General features: G+C 45.5%; 1 pseudogene; it reads right to left on the bottom strand.

The window, feature by feature from the left end:
• Positions 1–23,187, bottom strand: part of LOC101277396 (60S acidic ribosomal protein P1-like) — a 267,203-nt pseudogene that overhangs the window by 23,298 nt on the left and 220,718 nt on the right.

The following is a 23,187-nucleotide window of genomic DNA, read 5'->3' as shown; positions in this document are numbered from 1 at the left end:
TGACTGGGCAAGGGGGCAAGGGAGTGTTTCAGAGATGCCCACTCCCCAGCAAGGGCAAGAGGAAGCAACCAAGTGTGCCCAAGTGGCCAAGCACTTCCAGCTTGCAGAGTCAAAGGAATCTGAGATGTAGATCAAGAGAATGTGAACATGGAGGCCTGCTGGTTGGAGGTCGTGGTGGGATTGGGGGCATGAATGGTGGATCCCAGCCCACGAGGACAAGACATGATGAGTTCTGGCTGAGTTCATGCCAGTGGGGGGCAGAGGATGCCAATAAACCAGAAACTCCCTCTCACCAATGCCTGGGGGCTGCAGTGCCCTCTCTCCCTCTGCACAGGGACTGGGAAGTTATCTTGAATTAGTAAGTTCAGTTCTGTAGAAATAAATACTTGCCTTTTTTTTCTTTTAAAGCATCTGAGATGTCAAACTACAGTGGTTCTATAAATTTCATGTCCACTCTACAGCTTTTAGTTTCTGCAGACTGGATTTCAGCAGTAGAAGAAAAATCTCGTAAGGAGGGGCTGGGAGAATTAAATAAATATGACATAACCGTAAGGCAGGTAAAGGAACTGAGGCATAAAGAAACCAAAAGCTTTGCTTCTCAGCAAAGTGAATGAATGGCAGGCAATCGCATCATTTCCGGTTCTCATTCTGGCTCTGAATTTCAACAAGTACCTTGAGGGGATTCTGGAATAACCCCCTTGAGACCACAGCCCTGCTCACAAGAGCTCTGCTCAGTCTAGGATGTTGAATTGCAGAACGGGGAGCTTTTCCCTGAGGCCCCCTGTCTGCAGGGTGATGTGACTGCCCCACAGGAAGCGTCCAGCACACCAGGGCTGGCTGGGCTTCCTGCCACTGCCAGGTGACCCCTTTCTCAGACAGAATGTGCAGCCCCTTGGGTGGCCAAGCATCCTGCAGCTGATCTGGGAAGCCCTCCTTGTCCTCTGGTAAGAGATGGCTGTGGCTTTTCCACATCCCTCCTTTTGTGTGGATAAAAATGTTCTCAGCAGATACTGCTGCTAAGAGGACACACCGGATCCTAGGTCAGCTTCAGTTCTGGCGTTGGCAAGCTCAGAACATGCAGTCCCCCAGGTTCCTCTAGCACAAGTAGATGAAAAGCCCTTCTCCCCTGACCCTCATCAGCTCCGGGGAACCCGGAGGAGCGGAAGCAGGCTGCTTCTCCTCCAAGGAGAGCCTCGTGCCACAAAGGCTTTGGGTGTCAACCGCTGCCTCTGCCGTCCCTGCTGAGGTCCCCTGTCCTGCCATGGCCTCCGGCTGTGGGCCCGGGCAGGTCGCTCCTCTCAGCCCAGCCTTCTCTGAATCGGCTGGCTGCCAGACAGCATCCCCCAACACTCTCTCTGAATGGGGCCCCGGGAGCTCTGATGCTTTGCTCTCACCGCTCTGGCCGCGTATCACAGAGCTGGAGCCAGGCCCTTCTGTCCGTGCGTCTCCCTCAGCCACTGTTGCTCTGATGCTCCTGTGCCGAGGGGCACATGGCATTTCCACAGGGAGCTCACAGCCTCCCCAGGGCTCACCCTGGGAGGAAAGCCCAAGCCTTCTCCGCCCTGGGTGCCCCTACCCGCACGTTTATCTGAGGCACCCATTCTATACCCCAAACCCCCAGCCCTCAGGCGGGGCAGAAAGCAGGCGCTTCAAACCTGCACCTATGCCCTCATATTGTTTTGGTACAGCCTGCAAGGTAAGGACGGCGCTTACATTTCTAAATGGCTGAAAATACATCAAAAGGATATTTTGTGGCACATGAAAATTTATAAAATTCAGATGTCAGGGACCAGAAATAAACTTTTATAGGAACACAGCAGTACCCACTCGTTGACGTGTTGTCTGTGGCTGCTTTTGTGCTCCAAGGGCAGATTGGAGTAGTTGTGATGGAGACTGTAAGGCCCACAGAACCTAAAATATCTGGCCCTTTGCAGTAAACATTTGCTGACTCTTGTCAGGCACGAACCCTCCCTGTCACCCCCCTCCTGAAGCCCCACTGGCCATGTGTAGCGAAAGCTACCACTGCTCCAGGAATGGTGGGGAAAAGCAGAGAGAACAGCCTCCACCAGTAGACTGACAGCCACTGGAGGGGATCATGGCTTTCATCATCATATTAGGGGATCGCTACATGTTCCTCCTATAGTAAATAATTTTCCATAGCTCCAAATTATAAGCTCTCCTTATAACCAAACTAATTTTTATTTCTATGGAAAAAAAAGGTTACTGCTTTCTTATAATAAATTAACTGTCCTTCAAAGTTACAATACAGTGAGTTGATAAATAACTTCCAAAGGGGAAGATGATCTCAAACCAGTTCTGGTTAATTTTTAGATGAATCAGTTGGAACCACAAAATTGGGTACTAAAAGTACTGAGTACCATCTAAAATCAAAACAATTCCTCTATCAGGACTATTAACCAAAGGGACTGGGTCTGTTCTATGTAATGATGTACGTGATGGAGGGTACCAATTCCACTGCACACAGAAGCAGATTATGTTACAGTTATAGACAATCTTCTCTTAACATGAACTTAGACTGCTCTTTTTCTGAGAATTATTCTGTGTCCCCTAATATTATGTATCTCTGGAACATTATATCTGTGTGATATAAAAAAACAAACAAACAAACAAACAAAAACAATTCCTCTGGGTGTGTGTGTTTATCCGTGTCTGTTTCCGTGTGTCTCTGTGTGTTCTTTAGTTCAACAAACTAGATTGAGAATAGGATAGGAGAATTTACCTTCTCAAGGGAGATTTTTAAATCTGATTAAGGATTTATATTTTAAAAAATTAGCAGTGTTTCTCTAATCTCATGGAATAGGAAAGGCTCGGGGAAGGGGAGTCGGTGCTAGGAAACATGACCATCCTTTGTTCAACTTTGAGAGAGCCAAACTGAAGGTATTGCAACCTAAGACAATAATTGCATAAACCTGTCTGCTCATTGGGCTTTCAAAAATTTTCTTAATCAGCATTCGTTTCCTGAGAACCCATTATTTACCATGCGTTGTATTAGGGGAAAAGAGCTACAAAGATACATGCCGCCATCTTTGCCTACAGAGAGAACACAGTAAAGGCTGCAGGGGGTGGAGGTGCTCTCGGTCCTCAGGGGCAGATCCAGGCTGCCTCGCTCAGGAGGAGGATTTTTTTTTTTTGTAAAACTACATGTGAAGCATTAATGGGGCTGGTCTTTCACGGACGGCCAGGGACAGGCATTGGAGGGGGCAAGTTCCTGGCACTGGGAAGCCACTCTAGTTTCAGGAGACCGCTGGGCTCTGTGGCAGGAGTCATGCCTATTGACCTATAGCTCAGTCTCTGCTGGGCTTGAAACTCTTCTCTCCTCCATCACTTCTGCTTACTCATAGTTTCAATATTTTGTAATTTGGGCTCATTGTGACTCACTGTGGCCTCAACTCTTATTTTCTTGTTTCTAAACATCCTACCAAGTCTTTTTCTCTTGACATTTCCCTGTTTAAATTTCTAAGGGAGAAATTGGGATGAACCCAGCTTTCAGACGTGTGTGTGCCAGGTTATGAAATGAGCTGCCGACCAGCCTACTGAGTGGCTGCCTGTTGGTTGGGTGTCCACCCTGCACCGATCAGCTCTAGGGGTGGGGTCATACGGGACAAAGCGTAACCACTTACAGCTGCTCCTTTGGGTTTCCCCTAGCAGGGTTAGTGAGAATGACAGATAATGTGAATAAGTTGTTCACCATGGAGAGATCCATATAAAATTAACCCTCTGCTGTGAAAACACTACAAGCGAAATTCACTGGGCAAGCTTGGCAGCACAGGTGGTGGTGGGGAAAACGATCCTATAACCAGGTAGGACGGGGAGCCTTGTCAGCAGGGCTCCCTTCCCCAGGGGCAGCCAGGAGGGCGATATCCAGAGGAGTTAGCAGCTGCAGGCTGTGTATTGTACCCAAACGGGCTCATGGCAGCCGGTCAGGCAGCATAGCGTGGTTCTGGGTGATGCGTCTGCTGATAGCCAGTGATTGGTTATATCATAACCAGGGTAGGTTTTAGGCCTATAGGGAGGAGCGACAAGATCAAGGCAGGATCTCCATGTTGTCTAAGTTCAGAGCAAACCACTAATCCCAGTGAGGAAATGGAGTGCCAAGCAGACACACAAGATTGGGGCCCACTCTTACGGAATTTGCGTGGGGCACGCAGGTGTATGTGTAGGGGAGAGCACTGATACAACTCTGGGGACACGTATCAGCTGCAGTAACACCAAGGGTCAGTAGTGGCACAAATAGCTTGAGACCTCTACCTGCGACGGGGCTTGGGCTCCCGGCCGGCATGGAGGGTCAGCAGTGCATCCGTGTCCAAGGCTCGGAGTCTAGAGGAGGAGGGAGCAGCAGAAGTTTGTACAGAACTGGGGCAGCCATGACAGATGACTTTTCAGCTGACGTTTGCTGTAAGTATTTATCAGGAAAAAGGGAGGAAGGTGAGGAACCTTCCAAGTGGTCAGTAGAACCAAAAGATTCTGGGGCCCCTCTGATATCTTCCTCTGGGGCTCAAAATTACCTACTTAGCTAAGGAGGTTGTAAGGGAACTCAGAAGGTAAATTACTCCAGTTACAACCCCCAGACTGAGAGCCACCTGGGGAAGTCAGCAAGTAGACCAAACCCCCAGAGCGTTGGTAGGCACACTAAGAACGGTGGTGGGAGGGGGGAGCTCCAGGGCCCAGCTGCTCTTCTCTTCATTTTCAAAGAGCAGGGTCTCATGGACCTTTCTTTCTTTCTTTCCCTTCCCTTTCCTTTCCCTTCCTTCCTTCCTTCCTTCCTTTCTTTCATGGCTGCATTCGGTCTTTGTTGCTGTGCTCAGGCTTTTCTCTAGTTGCGGTGAGCGGGGCCTACTCTTCGCTGCAGTGCACAGGCTTCTCATTGCGGTGGCTTCTCCTGTCGTGGAGCACGGGCTCTAGGCGCTCCAGCTTCAGTAGTTGTGGCATGCGGGCTCAGCAGTTGTGGCTCGCGGGCTTAGTTGCTCGGCGGCATGTGGGATCTTCCCGGACCAGGGCTCAAACCCGTGTCCCCTGCATTGGCAGGCAGATTCTTAACCACTGCGCCACCAGGGAAGTCCTCATGGACATTTTTAATTGCTCTTTAAAAGTCTCAGTGACTTCTGTTGTGTCCATTAGTTCACCATAAAAAATGTACTCAGGTTGTTGCCCCAAGTGCTTTAACTATCTTTATCTGGAATCAGAAGCTTGGCTAATTAGCAAAATGAATGATAGAAATGGCTTCTGTTGGCAAAATTAGAGATCTGTTAATTAACATAAAGGATATTATACATGGGCTTTTACCGTGAAACCTTAATGGTGTTCAAGACATGAGCTTGGCTAGAACATCAGGGCTATACTCTCTGTCTACTCTATGTAAGCTGAGAATAAGATTCTAGCCAGACCTTTACCAGTCACCTTTCAGAATGGCGTCAGAGGCGTGATTTGGAACTTGTCCTGTGTTCAGCCACGAATTCAGACAATTCTGGTTGCCTGATGCTAACAAAAATCTGGTCTTTAGAATACTGCCCTGTCACTCTCAAGAGAACCTTTCATGTAAAGTGTGGACGGAGCACCTAAAAGGTCAGAGGGCTGGGACTTCTCTGAGCTTACAGAACCAGCTGCTTGAACATTTTTAGATCTTCTTACTGATAAATATGTACGTGTGTGTCACAGCACTTGGTCTGAGACCTACTTTCATTATTACATCACAGCGGGGCTGTGGGGAGATGGGGTTAATCAGATCCCACCACATCTTGGCTAGGAATGGGCAACCTCAGTGATGCGGAAGTGGGATACTCTGTTGCGGTTGAATTCATCCCTTCAGCAAATATTTCTGGCATAACGTCTATTTGCCAGGCATGTGCTTGATACTGAGGGTACAATGTTGCATGAGGCAGACATGATCCCCTCCCTCGAGAAGCTTCCAGTCCAGGAGGCAAGCGATCAAGCAAATAGCAACAATCAGTAGTGAGCATCACGGCGGGGGAAGTACAGAGGCGTGGGGACACGGAGTAGACAGGATATACGAACTGGGAGGTTAAAGCAGTTTCTTCTTTTTTCTGGAAAAATACAAGTGCTAGAATTGACCCCACAGGCCACTGGACAAATGCCCAAGGGCACTGATGTGGCCTGACCCTGTTGCAGAGTTTGAAGCTCAAGGATATTTTTGAGGTCCTGTGGTCATTCTCCTCCCATCAGTTTGAGCCCACATGGACACCTGGCTCCCTTGTATTTTTATCCCGGAGGCCACTAAGGTTCAAATCCACATGATGCAGTTGGCAGATTTCATCCCCAGAGACCACAGCACGAAGAGGCTTAGTGACTTGCCCAAGGGCATGTATTGAGTCAAGTGTAGAACTGGGAACAAAACTCAGTCACCTGACGCTGGGGCCAGCTCCCCTTCCCTTAGACACGTCACCTAACAGGGAAAATAATCTTCTGAAATATCAAATAGCATTGGTCTTTTGATGAGTAAGCAAGCTGATGAGCAAATAATGAGAAAAGTGGGTATTGAATTTCCTTTGACATACCCCTTTGGAAAACGCAGCAACAGATGCAAGAAGAGTGTGACTTATAAATGAAAGCAAAAATCTTTTAAGATAGCCTCAGACAGCTGATAAACAGCCACGAGGCCTGAGTGTCAGTGCAAAGGAGAGAAAGAACCAAACATGTAAGACACTAGAGTTCTCAGGCAGGCAAGGGAGTCACGGTCTCAGGAGTCACGGTGTTTGTATAGGGACTGAGTTGCCCTTTCTCGTCCTCTTGGTTATGGAGGGAGAGGGGAGGGGTACTTTTGAAACACAGATCACTTGAGGGTAGTCCCATGTGAGACTCTGATACGCTGACTAATGACGCATGCCTGATAAAATCACAGTTGCCCGAGTTCTTGTTGAGATGAGAGAAAATACCACCTGCTTCTGAGAAACAAACTTATGGTTACCAAAGGGAAGGGTGAGGGAGGGATAAATTAGGAGCTTGGGATTAACAGATACACACCACTATATATAAAATAAACAGCAAGGACCTACCGTATAGCACAGGAACTATATTGAATATCTTGTAATAACCTATAACCTCTGCCCCGCACCAAAATAGTGCTGTGTCATTGCCTCAATGGCAGCACCTAGGACTAGGTTTCTCCAGCCTTCTTTAACAAAACAGAACAAACAACAACAAAACCGAATTTCCTTAATGTCTTTCAGTTTGAGAGAGAAAAGGAAGTTGGAAGAGAAAAGGGTTTCCTTTGACCCTCTAATCCACTCAGTTTACTGAAACATGTCTGTGGGTTTCATTTTGTAGATACAACCAAATACTGTCAACGTCATGGAACATATAACATCCAGGCCCCTGGGTAATTTAGGATCAGAAAGTTCAGGTATGATTGGCCTCGGTGTGCTCACTGCACTCCATTTCTGCTTCCTCATCTACAAGATACTCAAGTGTTGACTCCCGGGTTGTATTGGGAAAGGGGAGGGGGCAAAGGTCATTGGAAGTTGGTAACACTTTGACAGGTTTTATAAGTTTCCTAACGTGGGAACAAATCTCCCTAGACCTAACTACACAAGAAAAAAATTCTATTCCTATGAACAAATGTTCCACTTGACAGGATGAAACCTTTAGTCTTTCTTTTGTAGGTCAATTCTATGGAAGAACCCAGAAGCTAGTTTACAGAGAAATCTCAGTGAGGATCTGTCTCTTGAGCTCTACACACATATCCAACTGTGGAAGTCATTTTCCTAGATGCCCCCAAACTCGACGCTTTCCGAGCAGAGCCCGTCGTCTCCTCTCCCCGCCCCTCCAGCGCTGCTCTACTGACCGCGCTCTGCCTCAGCGAATGCCACCATCTTCCTCACGGGCATCCAATCTAGAAGCCACGGAGTCCTCTTTGATGCCTTTCTCTCTCACTCGCTCCGCTTCCAGTAAGTTACCCAGTCTGGTTACTGCTGCCTCCTAAATCTCTCCCATATTTACTTGCTTCTCTTCATTCCCACCACCTGCCACCTCCCTAGCCCAGTCTGCTAGCACCTCTCACCTGGATCACTGCACCAGCCCCTAATCAGGCTCCGCCTTGCCTGCCATGCTTCCTACATGCGGGGAGAGTGATACTTCTAAAATACAACTCTGATCCCCTCATTTTCCTGCTTAAGACCCTGCAATGGCTCCCCACCATCAGGGAATAAGGACCAAATAAGACCTTCTCTGTTTGAAGGTTTATCTCTTCGGATTCTTGACTTGCCACTCCTACCCCCTCATACTCCAACCTTGAGCTATGAAAACTTTTAGGTCCCGGACGAACCTGCCTTGCACTCTGCCTCCTCTTGGCCTCAGGTATCCCTATTCCCACAGCTTGGAACGCTTCTTACTCTCACTCCTCCTCACCTGATTAACTGCTATTAGCCTTCAGCACTCAGCTTGGAAGTCCCTTCTTGACATCACTGATGTGCTCCAATAGCACAGTCTGTGTGTCCCATTTCAAAACTCTTGCCTCATTTGGGAGTGCACATGCCTATCTATTGTTTTCGCTGTATTTGCTATTGGAAAGTATGTTCCTTATATGATGCTAGAAAAGGCAAACTATAGGGACAGAAAGCAGATCAGTGGTTGCCAGGTGCTGAGGGTGGGGGGAGGGGATTGACTGCAAAGCAGCCAAGCAAACTTTTTGAGGTGATGGAAGTGCTCTATAACTTGACTGTGGTGGTGGTTATATCAGAAGGAGAAAGGGAAAGAAAATCCCATTTAAAAACACCTCAAAAAACAAAAACAAACCTAGGAATAAACTTAACCAAGGACGTGAAAGACTTATACACTGAAAACTATAAAACACTGATAAAGTAAACTGAAGATGATTCAAAGAAATGGAAAGATGTCCTATGCTCTTGGATTGGAAAAATTAATATTGTCATACTACCCAAAGCAATCTACAGATTTAATGCAATTTCTATCAAAATACCTATGTCATTTTTCACAGAACTAGAAAAAATAATCCTAAAATTTATATGGAATCATAAAAGACCCCAAATTGCCAAGCCAATCCTGAGAAAAAAGAACAAAGCTGGAGATATATCCCTTCCAGATTTCAGATTTTACTACAAAGCTATGGTAATCAAAACAGTGAGGTATTGGCACAAAAACAGACACTTGGATCAATGGAACAGAATAGAGAGCCCAGAAATAAACCCACACACTTATGGTCAATTAATCTACAACAAAGGAGGCAAGAATATACAATGGAGAAAAGACAGTCTCTTCAACAAGTGGTGCTAGGAAAGCTGGACAGCTACATGTAAATCAATGAAATTAGAACATTCCCTCACAGGACTTCCCTGGTGGCGCAGTGGTTAAGAATCCGCCTGCCAATACAGGGGACATGGGTTTGATCCCTGGTCTGGGAAGATCTCACATGCCGTGGAGCAACTAAGCCCGTGTGCCACAACTACTGAGCCCGTGTGCCACAACTACTGAGCCCGTGTGCCACAACTACTAAAGCCCTCACGCCTAGACCCCTGCTCTGCAATGAGAAGTCCACGCACCACAATGAAGAGTAGCCCCTGCTTGCTGCAACTAGAGAAAGTCCGCATGCAGCCAAACGCAGCCAAAAAATAAAGAATTTTTTTTTAAAAAGAATATTTCCTCACACCATATACAAAAATAAACTCAAAATGGTTTAAAGACCTAAATGTAAGACATGACACCATAAAACTCCTAGAAGAGAACATAGGGAAATCTCTTTGACATAAATCAGAGCAATATTTTCTTAGATCAATCCCCCAAGGCAAAAGAAATAAAAGCAAAATTAAATAGATCCTAATCAAATATAAAAGCATTTGCACAGCAAAGGAAGCCATCAACAAAACAAAAAGATAACCTACGGAATGGGAGAAAATATTTGCAAATGATGTGACCCACAAGGAGTTAATATCCAAAATATACAAACAGGTCATACAACTCAATATCAAAAAAACAAACAACCCAATCAAAAAATGGGCCGAAGACCTGAATAGACATTTCTCCGAAGAAGACATACAGATGACTAACAGGCACATAAAATGATGCTCAACATCACTAATTATTAGAGAAATATAAATCAGAATCACAATGAGGTATCATCTCACTCCAGTCAGAATAGCTGTCATCAAAAAGTCTACAAACAGTAAATACGAGAGAGGATGTGGAGAAAAGGGACCCTCGTACACTATTGGTAGGAATGTAAATTGGTGCAGCCACTATGGAAAACAGTATGAAGGTTCCTCAAAAGACTAAAAATAGAACTACCATATGATCCAGCAATTCCGCTCCTGAGTATATTATATAGTCAAAGAAAACAAAAACACTAATTCAAAAAGATACATGCCCCACAATGTTCACAGCATCATTATTTACAATAACCAAGACATGAAGCAACCCAAGTGCCCATCAACAGACAACTGGCTTGTGAATACACACACACACAGGAATATTACTCAGCCATAAAAAAGAATGAAATACTACTGTTTGCAGCAACATGGATGGACCTAGAGAATATTATGCTTAGTGAGATAAGTCAGACAGAGAAACACAAATACTACATGATATCACTTACATGTGGAATCTAAAACAGAATGCAAACTACTATACATAAAATAGATAAGCAACAAGGATTTACCTATAGCACAGAGAATTATACCCAATATCTTATAACAATTTATAATGGAATATAATCTGCAAAAACACCCAAAAAACAAAAAACTGAATCACAATGCTATACACCTGAAACTAACACAATATTATAAATCAACTGTACTTCAATTTAAAAATTTAAAAATGCATCAAACTTTACACTTAAAATGGGTGAATTTATTGTATAGAAATTACATGTCAATAAAGCTGGTTTTAAGAAAAATAAATGTATCCCCCTTGAGGGCAAGTTTGTACTTAGAACAGTGCCTGGCCCATAGTAAGTGCCTACAATAAGTCATTGTTAAATGAATGGATGGATGAATGAATGCATATTATTGCCTTTCCCTACTGTTTTATACAATTGGCATAAAAAATTTTTAAATCAATGTGTAAAAAATGTGTTATGACTTGCCCTGGCATCCCATGAATGGGATTCAAATTTCTCTCAGTGAAACATGTAAACATAAGCCCCATGCATGTCCTTTGGAGAAACATGGTTCCAGCAAGAGCTCAGGAGAAGGCATTTCAGTGACATGAGACAGCAGTTCTGCTCGCCTTACGAATGGAGAGGGTGAGAAATAAAAGCTTCAGTGGGGTGGCTACTGGCATTTCTGAGGCCTGTCTGCCCAGAGGCTTCCTTCCTGGAGCTCCAGGCAGATCTGTGCTCTGAAGACACTGACAACACCCACCTCCATTCCTTAGCTGCAAACTCTTTGTTCCCACAGACCAGGCAGCTCAGGAGAAGCGGGGTGGAAGCTGCTGCCTAGACCACCACGTAAATGCCTGGCCATCGCTGCAGAGAGACTAGAAACAAGCACCTGCCCTGGCCTGAGATCCCCTTGACCAGAGGCATGGGTTGTCCTTGGTTCACAGGGACCTAGCCCCAGAGTTAACCCTTGCTCAGCTGTCCAAGGTTAAGAGCCCTTTCTCTTTATGGAGACCTACACTTACAATCCCTACCAAGAACAAAAGAAAATTTAGAACTGGAAAGGGTCAGCTTGCTCATTAGTTCATTTTCAGATGAGGAAACTGAGGTCAGAAAGGATGAGAGACTTGGCTGGATTCTGACCAGACAGCTGGGCTAGATCTTTGTTTCTAGCCATAAGGACCAGCCACCAGCCGCCTCTTCTCTGAGCACTCAGCCTCCCTGGTCAGTTTGCTCATCTTAAAGCGCTGCAGTGGGGACCGTGCTGCTCCTTTACAGCCAAGCAGGGGTTAACCCAGTTTGCTTCGCCGGTTTTAGAGAATACTTGGTGAATCAAAATAACGGATCTCGGAATTCAAATTTCCTCTCAGATTTTATCATTGAACGAAGGAAAAGAAGAAAAAGCGAAAGCAAATGGACTGATTTTCTGATCACACAACTCCTTTGGCTGGGAGACGGGAGACTCCCCACCTCTCTTCGAAGGTATCGTCTCCCTGGGAAGGTGCCCGCTTCTCTCCCATCTGTCCAGGCACACACAGAACACAACAAGTCTGCTCTGTGTATCTCTCAACACCACCTCTTTTCTTCTCGCACACCTGGTGCAGACTGTTGAATGAATAAACAGACAAGCTCATTGGAAAGTAGGTGGCATGGAATCCAGGATACGTTTTCCAAAGGAAACGACGTCATGAGAGGGTTTGGGTTTCCTGAGCCTGCCCACAAAGCCGAATCAATCTATCACACCACTGAAAGGCTACACATTTTAGTAGGAAATAAGGGGGAAAAGGAGTACAGTTACCATATTAATCATAAAATAAACAAACAAAAAACCTGAGCAAGAAATGTTTGCTGGGGCAGATCTTACCCACACTGCTCAGCTCCACTTGGAAGATGAAGGGGGGCCGTCTCCCTCTTGAGTGATTATGCCTTGAAATTAGTGACTTTCTTTGCTAACAGCCGAATCTCTCTCTGACAGCTGCTCAGATCAACCAGGCATGCATTACTTTCATCTTTAATAAACAGGCACTCTGAAGTCAGTGGCTGGTCTCCATGGCAACCAGATCAAGTTTTTCCACTGATGTTAGAGGCAGAAAGGAAGAAGGGATAGATCACTTTTGCTGAGGCGCTGAACCCTGAGATGGCAGAGGAAGGCAGGTGTGGGGTACACGTACTGTCCTCCACTTCTTTATGGGTCCCAGGAGAACGGGAAGTGACTGTCCTGATCAGCAATATAAGACACAAGGGAAAGGGTTCCTTGAGACAGCATAGCCCACATCAAGGCCTGCACTGCCAAGCACCTAAATGCAATTCAGTCCAACTTAAATCACATTCACTGTGTGTGCCTGGCCCTCTGCTACATGCTTCAGGGGTTACTTACAGTAGGAGGATATAGAAAAAGTGACCAGCAGCTATGTTGAGGGGTGTGAGGTGCGTGGGACAGGTTCCCAGAGAAGGTTCAGCCCCTGCCTCTCCCAGCCCAGAATGGCTGCAGCTCACAGCACCCCTCCCCATCAAACTCAGCCATACCTAGTCCTTGAGCTGTAGCTGGGATGACTAGCAGCTGGTCAGGCTGGAATGAATAGTTTGTTGATAGTTCACTGCTGCAGTGTCCATGGGCCTTTACCACCTGGGGCCCATGGAATTTCCACCTTCTCTGAGCTCTCCCTGGTGGGTCCACTTGGTCTGCATGACTGGGATCTGAGTCACTCTCCTGATCCAGGCTGGGGCCCTGACATTTTGCCTCGCTCTTGCCTGCCTCTTCTCTCGGGCTTTGGAATCGGAATTGTAGTTCCATATCCCCAGGTGGGGTCCTGCTCTAAGGAAGCTGGTTACCTGGAGCCACACTGAGGGACTTGTCCCTTAACTTCAGCTGTCGCCCCCTCTGCAACCGTCTGCCTCTCTGCCCCAGCAGGAAGCTGGACCCTCCAGGTTACTGACTGATGCTTACGGGAACTAAGCTGTTAGTCTGCTGTTGGCCCCTGGAAACTGGACCTTGGGCCACTAGCACCCACTCACATTACCACCCCAAGGCCTGTCAGCTTCTGGTCCTAAGATCCTCCTTTCCCCCCCAGACCAGGGCTGCTGCCAAAATACCAGAAAGCCTTACTCCTGAGCCTGGTGGGCTATAATGGACGTGGTATTTGAGGTGAGTCTTGAAGGGCAGCCAGGATTTGGAAGGTAGAAGAGAACTTTCTGTCAGAACAAGGGTCCTGGATGAGATTCCGAGGGTGAGGAGGCATGCCTTTATCCCAACCTCAATTAGGCAATCCCAACTTCCTGAGCCCACTCAGCAGGGAAGGGTGCGGGTCATCCCGGCTGGAGGGGTCAAGTCCTGCAGGGCACCTGTTTCAGGAACTCTCTCACAGCTTCTCCTGGAGTTGGGCCCGGTAAATACAGTTGATACCCTCCTAGGATTCTTCAAGTGGAACTAGACAGCCAGATTCTGTGAACAGGATTGTAACTAAAATTTACTAACACATTAACTCATTATTCACAAAATAGATGAGGGTGGAGGAACGAGAAGGGATGTGTCAAGAAAGGCGCTTGTAAGCCATATTAAGAAGCTTGGACTTTTTAAAGAGATAATGTCAAGCTATTAGATAATTTTAATCTGGGGATTAATGTGATCAGATGAGGTTTTATGTTGTAGGCACAGTGGAGGGAGAGGCGAGCTCAGAGTCTGAGAAGAGAAGCCAGGAGACAGCTCGCCCACCCAGCTGCTTCCCGAGGGGCACAGATTCCCAGGCTGCAGATGCCAAGGGCACAGTGGCCCTGGCTTCGGGGTCTCATCCACTCACACCATCTACGTTTTCATTGAACTCTCTGCCGGGTTCCCTTCCCCTCTCCTTGCTCCTGCTGTGTCTTCTGTTTGGTCCCCATGGTGCTGCCCTGTACTCACTTTCTCCCGTGCTTTTTCACTTTCACCCTCACTTCAGCATCCTCTATCCTGGCCTCTCTTTTTCCTGCTTTCTGTCTGCAACCTCAATGCAGATGGAAAGCTGCTCGAGAGACCCACCCTCCCCACCAGCTTTAAAGGAAAAGACTGACCCCAGGAGACAAACGCTTCCTCTGGGCTGTTGGAAACAAGCCAGTTGATTTTTCCATTACAGAAGCGGAACACCAAAGGCTGTTGACCACCCCAGTAGATCAGCACAAATGGCTATTAGGAGTTTACTGCTCACTTCTACCCATTCAGTGTGGAATATGCTAGGAGCTTCCCTTGACCCTCCCTTGACCTGAAATACCTCCTCTACTGATGCCTGAAAGCCCACCATTGAACCGGTCATTCCTTTGTGTTAATCATTACTTTCTCCCAATGGTTTTCCTTTGAACATAACAAATCCTCCTGGAAGGGGAAACATATTAGCTTCCTAATGCTTTGATGTAACAAAGCACAGAGGGGAAAAGTACAAAAGGTTTCCATTCTCTCCTGAACATCATACGTGTGACTGGGTATACATCTAATTTGACTGGATGCAGAATTAACAAAACATTTAAATTATAGAACTGCTGATGTCCATGTGATCATTTTCTTCTTTTACCTTTTCTTTTTGTCTTTTTCGCTGAAGTATAACACATACAATAAAGCATACAAGTCTTAAGTGTACAGCTTAATGGATTTTTACATATTTATACACCCATGTAACTACCACCTAGATTAAATATATTTCCAGCACTCCAGAAGGCTCCCTGTGCCTCTTCCTAGTCAATATTCCCACAAAGATAATCACTGTTCTGACTTCTATTACCATAGATTAGTTCTGCCTGTCTTCAACTTTATGTAAATTGAGTCATGTGAACTCTTAGCTTTTGGCTCAATACAATTTTTCTGAGATTCATACACATTCTTACATGTATGAGTCATCCGTCTTTTCTATTGGTGCTTAGTATTCCACTGTATGAATATACTACAATTTCTTTATTTTTCTGTTAATGAACACTTAGGTTGTTTCTAGTTTCTGGTTATTATGAATAAAGTAGCTATGAACATTCTTTTTTTTTTTTTTTTTTTTTGCAGTACGCGGGCCTCTCACTCTTGTGGCCTCTCCCGTTGTGGAGCACAGGCTCCGGACGCGCAGGCTCAGCGGCCGTGGCTCACGGGCCCAGCCGCTCCACGGCATGTGGGATCTTCCCGGACCAGGGCACGAACCCGCGTCCCTTGCATCGGCAGGCGGACTCTCAACCACTGCACCACCAGGGAAGCCCCTATGAACATTCTTATACAAGTTTTTTTGTAAACATATGCACTAATTTTTCTTCGATATATATCTAGAAGTGGGATTGTTAGGTCAAAGAGTAGGCATATATTTAACTTTATTAGAAACTGTCAAACAGATTTCCAAAAGTGACTGTATCATTTTGCATTCCCACCAGCAAATATATTAGAGCTGCAGTTGCTCTGCATCCTTGCAAACACTGGGTGTTGTCAGTCTTTTTAATTTTAGCTATTCTGGTAGAGAAATATTTGTGATATGTTTGCCTGAGACAGGTGGATTCCTGAGCTGGGAGTTCTGAGCAGGAGAATGGAGCCCTCCTATCAGTGATAGCTATGGGAGCGGAGTCCTAATGAATTTTGTTGTTTGTTTGAAATAACAAGAAACTGTAAGGGCTAGAAAGCTAGAGGAACATTTTCTATTAGTACCAGCTTTAAAAAACCAATCCTGGAGGCTGTGTCACCAGTGGAAGAAAGAGCTCATTTAGGCTAATTCTAGAATACTCTAGACAGGGTGGATGTGAAGCTAACACTGCAGACCCACCTGGGATGGTCTAGCCAGAAAGGGATCTTGTACCAGAATTCTTGGTTGCAAGCAACAGAAACCAGTTCAAGCTAAGATAACCAAGTGGGAATGGATTAAAAGCCATCTGGGTACTCACAGAATGGACAGGAGTGTCAAGGGCCAGGCTTGAGATGGGCAGGAATCGAGGAGGGTCTAAGAGGTCAGGAGCAGACACGTCAGCCTACTCAGCGTGGCTTCCTGCCAACTATTCCGGAGTTCCAGGTTAAAGTTCCAGAAGAGCTCATCAGATTTGCTGGCTTAGACCATATGTCCACCCTCGGGGCTGGGAGAGGCAGAAGCAGGTCTCTCCTAGACTTTCCATAGTGGGGTAGGCACCTGGGTTTATACCCCACTACGACTGCATGCGTGGGGAGGAGGTGATTCCCTAAAAGAAATCAGATGCCGTCAGGGACGGGGAAAGGACGTCGCGTAGCCCAAGAAATACTACACGTTCACCACAGCCCTGACTTCAACAGCATTCCTTTCACACCAGGATGTTAATCAGGAAAGAAGTGGTGAAAGAACACTGGCCTGGGCCTACAGGGTGGGGAGGGAAAGGGAATTTGACAGGACAATAAAACCTGATTTGCTAACCTGTTTTCCAATGGACTTGAATAAGATGAGATCAAATGACTCACAGTTTGCTAAACTGTCATTTTCAGCAAGTCTGAGTCACTCCATGATCCCTTTACCGTGCAGTCAACCCTGACTGAGGGAGTCCTGGGTGGATGTGAAGGGTGGGGACTGCAGAAACTAAGAAGAGAAGATCACCCGGACGGCACTCCTTTTCAAGTCCTCATCTCACAGGCTCTACAAACATAGTGTCTAGGGCCCATGAGCTTCTCAGGGCCTTAGGAAATATCTGAGAGTCGGGGGGAAATTACAGGTGCCAAAATACATAAAGAAAAATCGCAAATTAAAAAATTTTTAAGTGCTCAATCAGCATTTAGCTACCCTTTTCCCCCTCTTTTGTGACACTCCTACCCCCAGCTCAGAGTTCCCCAACCTTCAGCCTATGGTGCGTTGTTCCTAATTACAAAGCCACCAGCAAATGAGAGCAAGCAAGAGAGAGCGGAGGCAGGTGACGTGGCTTCTCCACAACAGGTGACCACATCTTGGTCTTCATCTGAAACGAAGAGTCCAATCAGCTCCAAAAAGAAGGAAAAATGACTAAAGCTTTAACCTTAAGTTCAGAGACCTAGTTTCTGAATCCCTTTGCTCAATGGAATTAACTCAACATGGCTTTACATCCAGGAAAGATTTTGAAAATGTCTTTGAGTTACCTGAAATTGGGCCAGAGGTCACACCCAGCCTGGACTTTTGGAGCGTGCATTTTCTTACAATGGTAAGAACACAGGTCTGGGCGTCAGAAGACCCAAGTATCATCCAGGCTGTCATGAACTCGCTATATGACCTCAGACAAGTCACAGCCTTTTTTCTCCTCTTTCCTCTTTTGTAAAATGAAAGGAGTTGACTGAATGAGCACTGACGTTTGTTCAAGTCCTGTGATCACTTAAACTCTTAAGTGGATTCCTAAAGCAAAGAAAGAAACCACATTAGCCTCGCTGACACGTCTTCCGTTATGCTCCACAAAAGACCAAACGATATAATAAAAAGCATCTCTGTCCCCCAAACCATGCTTAATCTCCAAGTTATGCAGCCTGTGATTAGTAGAACCTATTTCGCCGTAACTGAGTGGGGTAGTTCTAGGAAAAGATTATACCGAATTTCACTAAATATGCATTCATTTGGTTAACCAGACCACTAGGGCTAACATACTGTACCGATTACCTAATACGAGTACCATCAACGTTCTTCCATTTTCGGTGAATTGGCTTTTTAGCCATCAGGCTAGAGCTCACTATAATTTATTTTCTTTGTGGTAGCAGCAAGCATGTCTAAATTAGTTAAATTACTTAAATATGTGGTTGCTTTAAGGCTCAAAAATTCCTGACCGCTCCTTCCAAGGAAACATCAACCCACAACATGTGGAATAAATCTCCATTTTCATGTCTTTGTTTCACTTGGGGTTCTTCTGAATGACTTCATTTTTGTTGCTGTTGCTAAATCAACTTAAATTGGGGACCTGACTAAACACTCCTAGAGCTGTGCTTTTGACCAAACACCTTCCTTCATTTTCCTCCCCTGACCCCCACTGGGCAACATAACTGTGATCAATTACAAATTGCTGGATGGCGAGCTCTTCATTGTGTCCACAGCAAGATAAATGACTTCCTTGCCTAAACAACCTCTCGTGGATTAAGATTCTGCCCTCCTCTCATTCTCCATCCTTCTCAGAGGAGGCCAGTCCAAGCCAGGCTGCCGAGCCACGTGGACGTAATTAGAGCAGTTTGAAAAATGTGCAAACACGGTATTAGCAACGTGTTTAAACAGCACCATTCCCTGAGGTGTTCATAATCCTTTAAAGTTATGACATAATTACTCCTTCCGGCATCACTCTAACACGTATACAGCACAGCAAGAATTATATTTGTCAAGGAACATGACAGTTATGAATAAATAAAAATTATTTCTCAGATCACACACAGCATTGGTCTTTATTTATGGGATCTAGGTATCCCCTGTCTCTTTCAAAAGGATCTGAGGCATCTTACAAACTAATGTTATAGCATAACTCTAACAAAATAGGAATGAAACCACGATGGGAGGTAGGAAAGCTCTACCCAACAAGACAAGAAGCCTTAAAGGGAAGTGTGACAGATTTGATCTCACAGAAATCTAAAAGTTTTAGGTTGCAAAGGTCAAGCAGCAGGGCAACAGGTAAGGTGTGTGTGTGTAACACCACAATATCAACTGTATAAAAATGCCTAAAAATCAATAAAAGAACAATCACTCAAGTGTGTATTTTGTGTAAAGAATGTGAAGATTAGGCCAGAAGAAGAAATACAAATAATCAAAAATCTTGGGGAAAAAAATGCTTGAACTCTAGTTCCTACAGAAGGAGTTTCAAATTAAAACAAGATGACAGTTTGCACCTACTCAATGGCAAAAAGAAAAATAGAAAGAGGTATAGCATACAGTATTATATGGCCATTTTGGTTGTTTTAAATTTTTTCCCAGTGCAAACAATGCTGTAATGAACATCCTGGTACATACATCTTTTAGCAAGTACACAAATATTTCTATAAGATAGGGTCCTAGAAGCAAAATTGAGTTAAAATGTATATGCATTTAAAAAAATGATAAACACTGCCCATTTACTCTCCTAAAATATTGTTCTGCTTTACACTTACATCTGTAGCATGAGTGTGCCCATTTCCCCTAAACATGCAATCACCATACAACCCAGCAATTACACTTATGGACATTTATCCCACAGAAATATAAACACATGTTCACACAAAAATTGTCATGAATGTTCAAAACAACTTTATTCATAACAGTCAAAAACTGGAAACAATCCAGCTGTCCTTCTGTGGTTGAGTGGTTAAACCAACTGGTACGTCCACATCATGGATACTACTCAGCAAGAAAAAATTGATACACACAACAACTTGGATGAATCCCCAGGGAGTTATGCTAAATGAAAAAGCCAATTCCCAAAGGTTATAAACGATATGATTACATTTATAGAACATTTCTGAAATGACCAAAGGATAAAAATGGAGAACAGATGAGTGCTTGACAGGAGTTAGGAGTGAGGGAAGGTGCAGGAGGGCAGGGGGGTGGGTATAAAAGGGCAACACAAGGATCCTCATGGTGACGGAACTGCTCTGTACCTTGACTGTGATGGTTCACACAGGAAACTGCACATGTGATAAAACTGCATAGAACACACACACACCCGCACACATACACACACCCAAATGAGTACAAGTAAATCTAGGGATGTCCGAATAAGATTGACGAATTGTATCGGTATCAATATCCTAGTTGTGATACTGTACTATAATTTTGCAAGATGTTACATCGGAGGAAACTTGCTACAGGGTATATGGGATCTCCCTGTACTATTTCTTACAACTGCCTGTGAACCTACCATTATCTCAAAATATAAAGTTTAATTTTAAAAAGCTATAAGGTGGATCTATATGATGTAATATGAGATCTGTGATATACTGTTGAGTGAGAAAAGCATGTCACAAAATAATGGGTACGGCATTATCCTATTTGTGATAAACAAACAAAGCCATATATCGGCTTGTGTGTGCATGTGAGTAAATAGAACATTTAACACTGCTTACCTCTGAGGAAGGAAGGGAAAAAGGGAGTCCATTTTTAGTCCGTATTTAGTCTGTATTGGTGCAGTGCTTTACAGCCAACATGTCTGACTTTTGTGATTTAAGTTTTTTTTTTTTTTTTGCGGTACGCAGGCCTCTCACTGTTGTGGCCTCTCCTGTTGCGGAGCACAGGCTCTGGACGCGCAGGCTCAGCGGCCATGGCTCACGGGCCCAGCTGCTCCGCGGCATGTGGGATCTTCCTGGACCGGGGCACGAACCCACGTCCCCTGCATCGGCAGGCGGACTCTCAACCACTGCGCCACCAGGGAAGCCCTGATTTAAGCATTTTTTAATTGTACGGAGAGATTAAATATACCAACATGAGGGTTAACCAACTGCTCTAGAGTATAAGCTGTATCTCCTCAAGCAAACTGGGCCCAAGGAGGTGCTCACTGGAAGGGCAAGTTTCAGCGAAGGCAACGAAGCACAGGAGCCTGAGAGAGGAACAGAAGGATGTAGAAAGGGGAGTGGTCTGCAGCGGAACAGGCATTGAGCGAAGGGTTGAGTGAGGGAGGAGCATCCTGAGAAGAAACGCAGAGCCGAGAGTAAGAGGGAAGCTGGAGAGGGACGCTTTTGGGGTTTCCCAGTGGGGACAGGAATAAAATATTGCTTTTGGTTTGCTATTTGGGGTAGGGCATTTATCATTTATCAGGGAGGTGGTGGCACTGCCATCATAACCCTCAGGGAACCACCATGGGGAGCATTCCATTTCCTGAGGACATCTCCTCGAACGATCCATTCTGGGACAGGGGATCGCGTTGGACTGTGGTCTCACTGGACCCCTTGTTAGTTCAGGTCAAGGCTCTATCATCTGATCTCAATAGCCATTCCTCTAGTGAACCCAGATGGCATTTCTGATCTAGGGATCAGCATAAGCTCAATAACAACCCCCCAAGGAGATGGATAGTACCCTTTCCCCAGTACTCAGTCATCCTGATAAATGGTCACTTGTCCCTCTAGGCTTGAGGTAAGTTGCAGGGTCCTTTCTCAAAAGGTTCTTGGTCTGCAAACTGGCTTAGGTGTGGGAACTGGATAAGAAGCTATATATTCCCAATATGATGATGCAAGTTTGGTCTCTGCCCAGCAGAGCTAGAATTTTTCTCCCTACATTTGTAAGGAAGTAACTTAGTACACTGCCCATCCAGTTCATTTTAGGTGATCAATTAGCCATTGATTGCCACAGATCCCTGCATATAAAATTCTATTTCTCCATCCCTGTGGCTTATTAAGGTAATTGCATTTACCTTCTCTCTGATGGAAACCAGAGACCACAGAAACCAATTTCATTGCCACATCAGCACTGTAATTTCTTTTTTTTTTAACATTTTTTTGATGTGGACCATTTTTAAAGTCTTTGTTGAATTTGTTACAATTTTGCTTCTGTTCTATGTTTTGGTTTTTTGGCCACGAGGCGTCTGGGATCTTAGCTCCCCGACCAGGGATCGAACCCGCACCCCCTGCATTGGAAGGCAAAGTCTTAACCACTGGACTGTCAGGGAAGTCCTCTGTTATTTCCGATCTTCAGAGAGCCACCTCAGAACTCTTCAATGATTCTGGTGCCCTTTACCAATGCATTTTTTCCTTCCTCGGTGGGTCCTCCCAGGGCATTTTTTAAAGATTAACTATTTATTTTTGGCTGCATTGGGTCTTCGCTGCTGCACGTGGGCTTTCTCTAGTTGCGGTGAGCAGGGGCCACTCCTCGCTGCAGTGTGTGGGCCTCTCCCACTGTGGAGCATGGGCTCTAGGTGTGCGGGCCCCAGCAGCTGTGGTGCGTGGGCTCAGCAGTTGTGGCTCGCAGGCTCTAGAGCGCAGGGTCAGTAGTGGTGGCACATGGGCTTAGTTGCTCCGCGGCATGTGGGATCCTCCCGGACCGGGGCACGAACCCATGTCCCCTGCCTCGGCAGGCGGACTCTCAACCACTGCGCCACCAGGGAAGCCCCTGATTCTTTTTTGAAAGAGCAAATGCCCAAGCCTCAGCTTCAGAGTTTCTAATTCTGTAAATCTGGGATAAGATTTAAAAATTTCCATTTCTGTAATACATTCCCAGTTGATGTTGATGGTCCCAGGTGATGTGGTCACCACTCTGTTTGAACCACTGTTCTACATTATGCCAGAGAATTTACAGAACTTTGACCTAAAGAACCACAGACCATTATAGACTCCAGGCTCTAATATCCAATCCAACATACTATTCACGCCACTCCCTGGCGCTTGAGCCAACCCTGAGTCCTAGGTGCTATCCCGTGTCAATACATTCAGCCTGATGGAATCTCACTATCTTCCCCCAACACCCTTACAATCTCCTCCCACATATGATCTTCCCACTCCTCCAGATACCACGTGTCAAGATCTTGTAACTCTCTTGGTGGGTAGACTATTTTACCCTGGAGCAGGACTTTTCTATTTCTCCTTATGGGCTATATTGAGCTCTAACTCTTCTTACAGAGCTGGAGGCAGAGAAGAGAGAGTGCGGGCCCGAGAATAAGCAGTAGCTCTCGAGGCAACTGCTCCACGTATAGTCACTGAAAACACTGTTTTGCAGAAACAAGGCTCAGGGACATTTAGAGCTCAAAGTTTTCAGCCT

This window comes from Orcinus orca, chromosome 12, assembly GCF_937001465.1.
Source record: "Orcinus orca chromosome 12, mOrcOrc1.1, whole genome shotgun sequence".
Lineage (NCBI taxonomy): Eukaryota > Metazoa > Chordata > Mammalia > Artiodactyla > Delphinidae > Orcinus > Orcinus orca.
The sequence above is the reverse complement of the archived record's forward strand: the minus strand, read 5'-3'. Positions and strand labels throughout refer to the sequence as shown.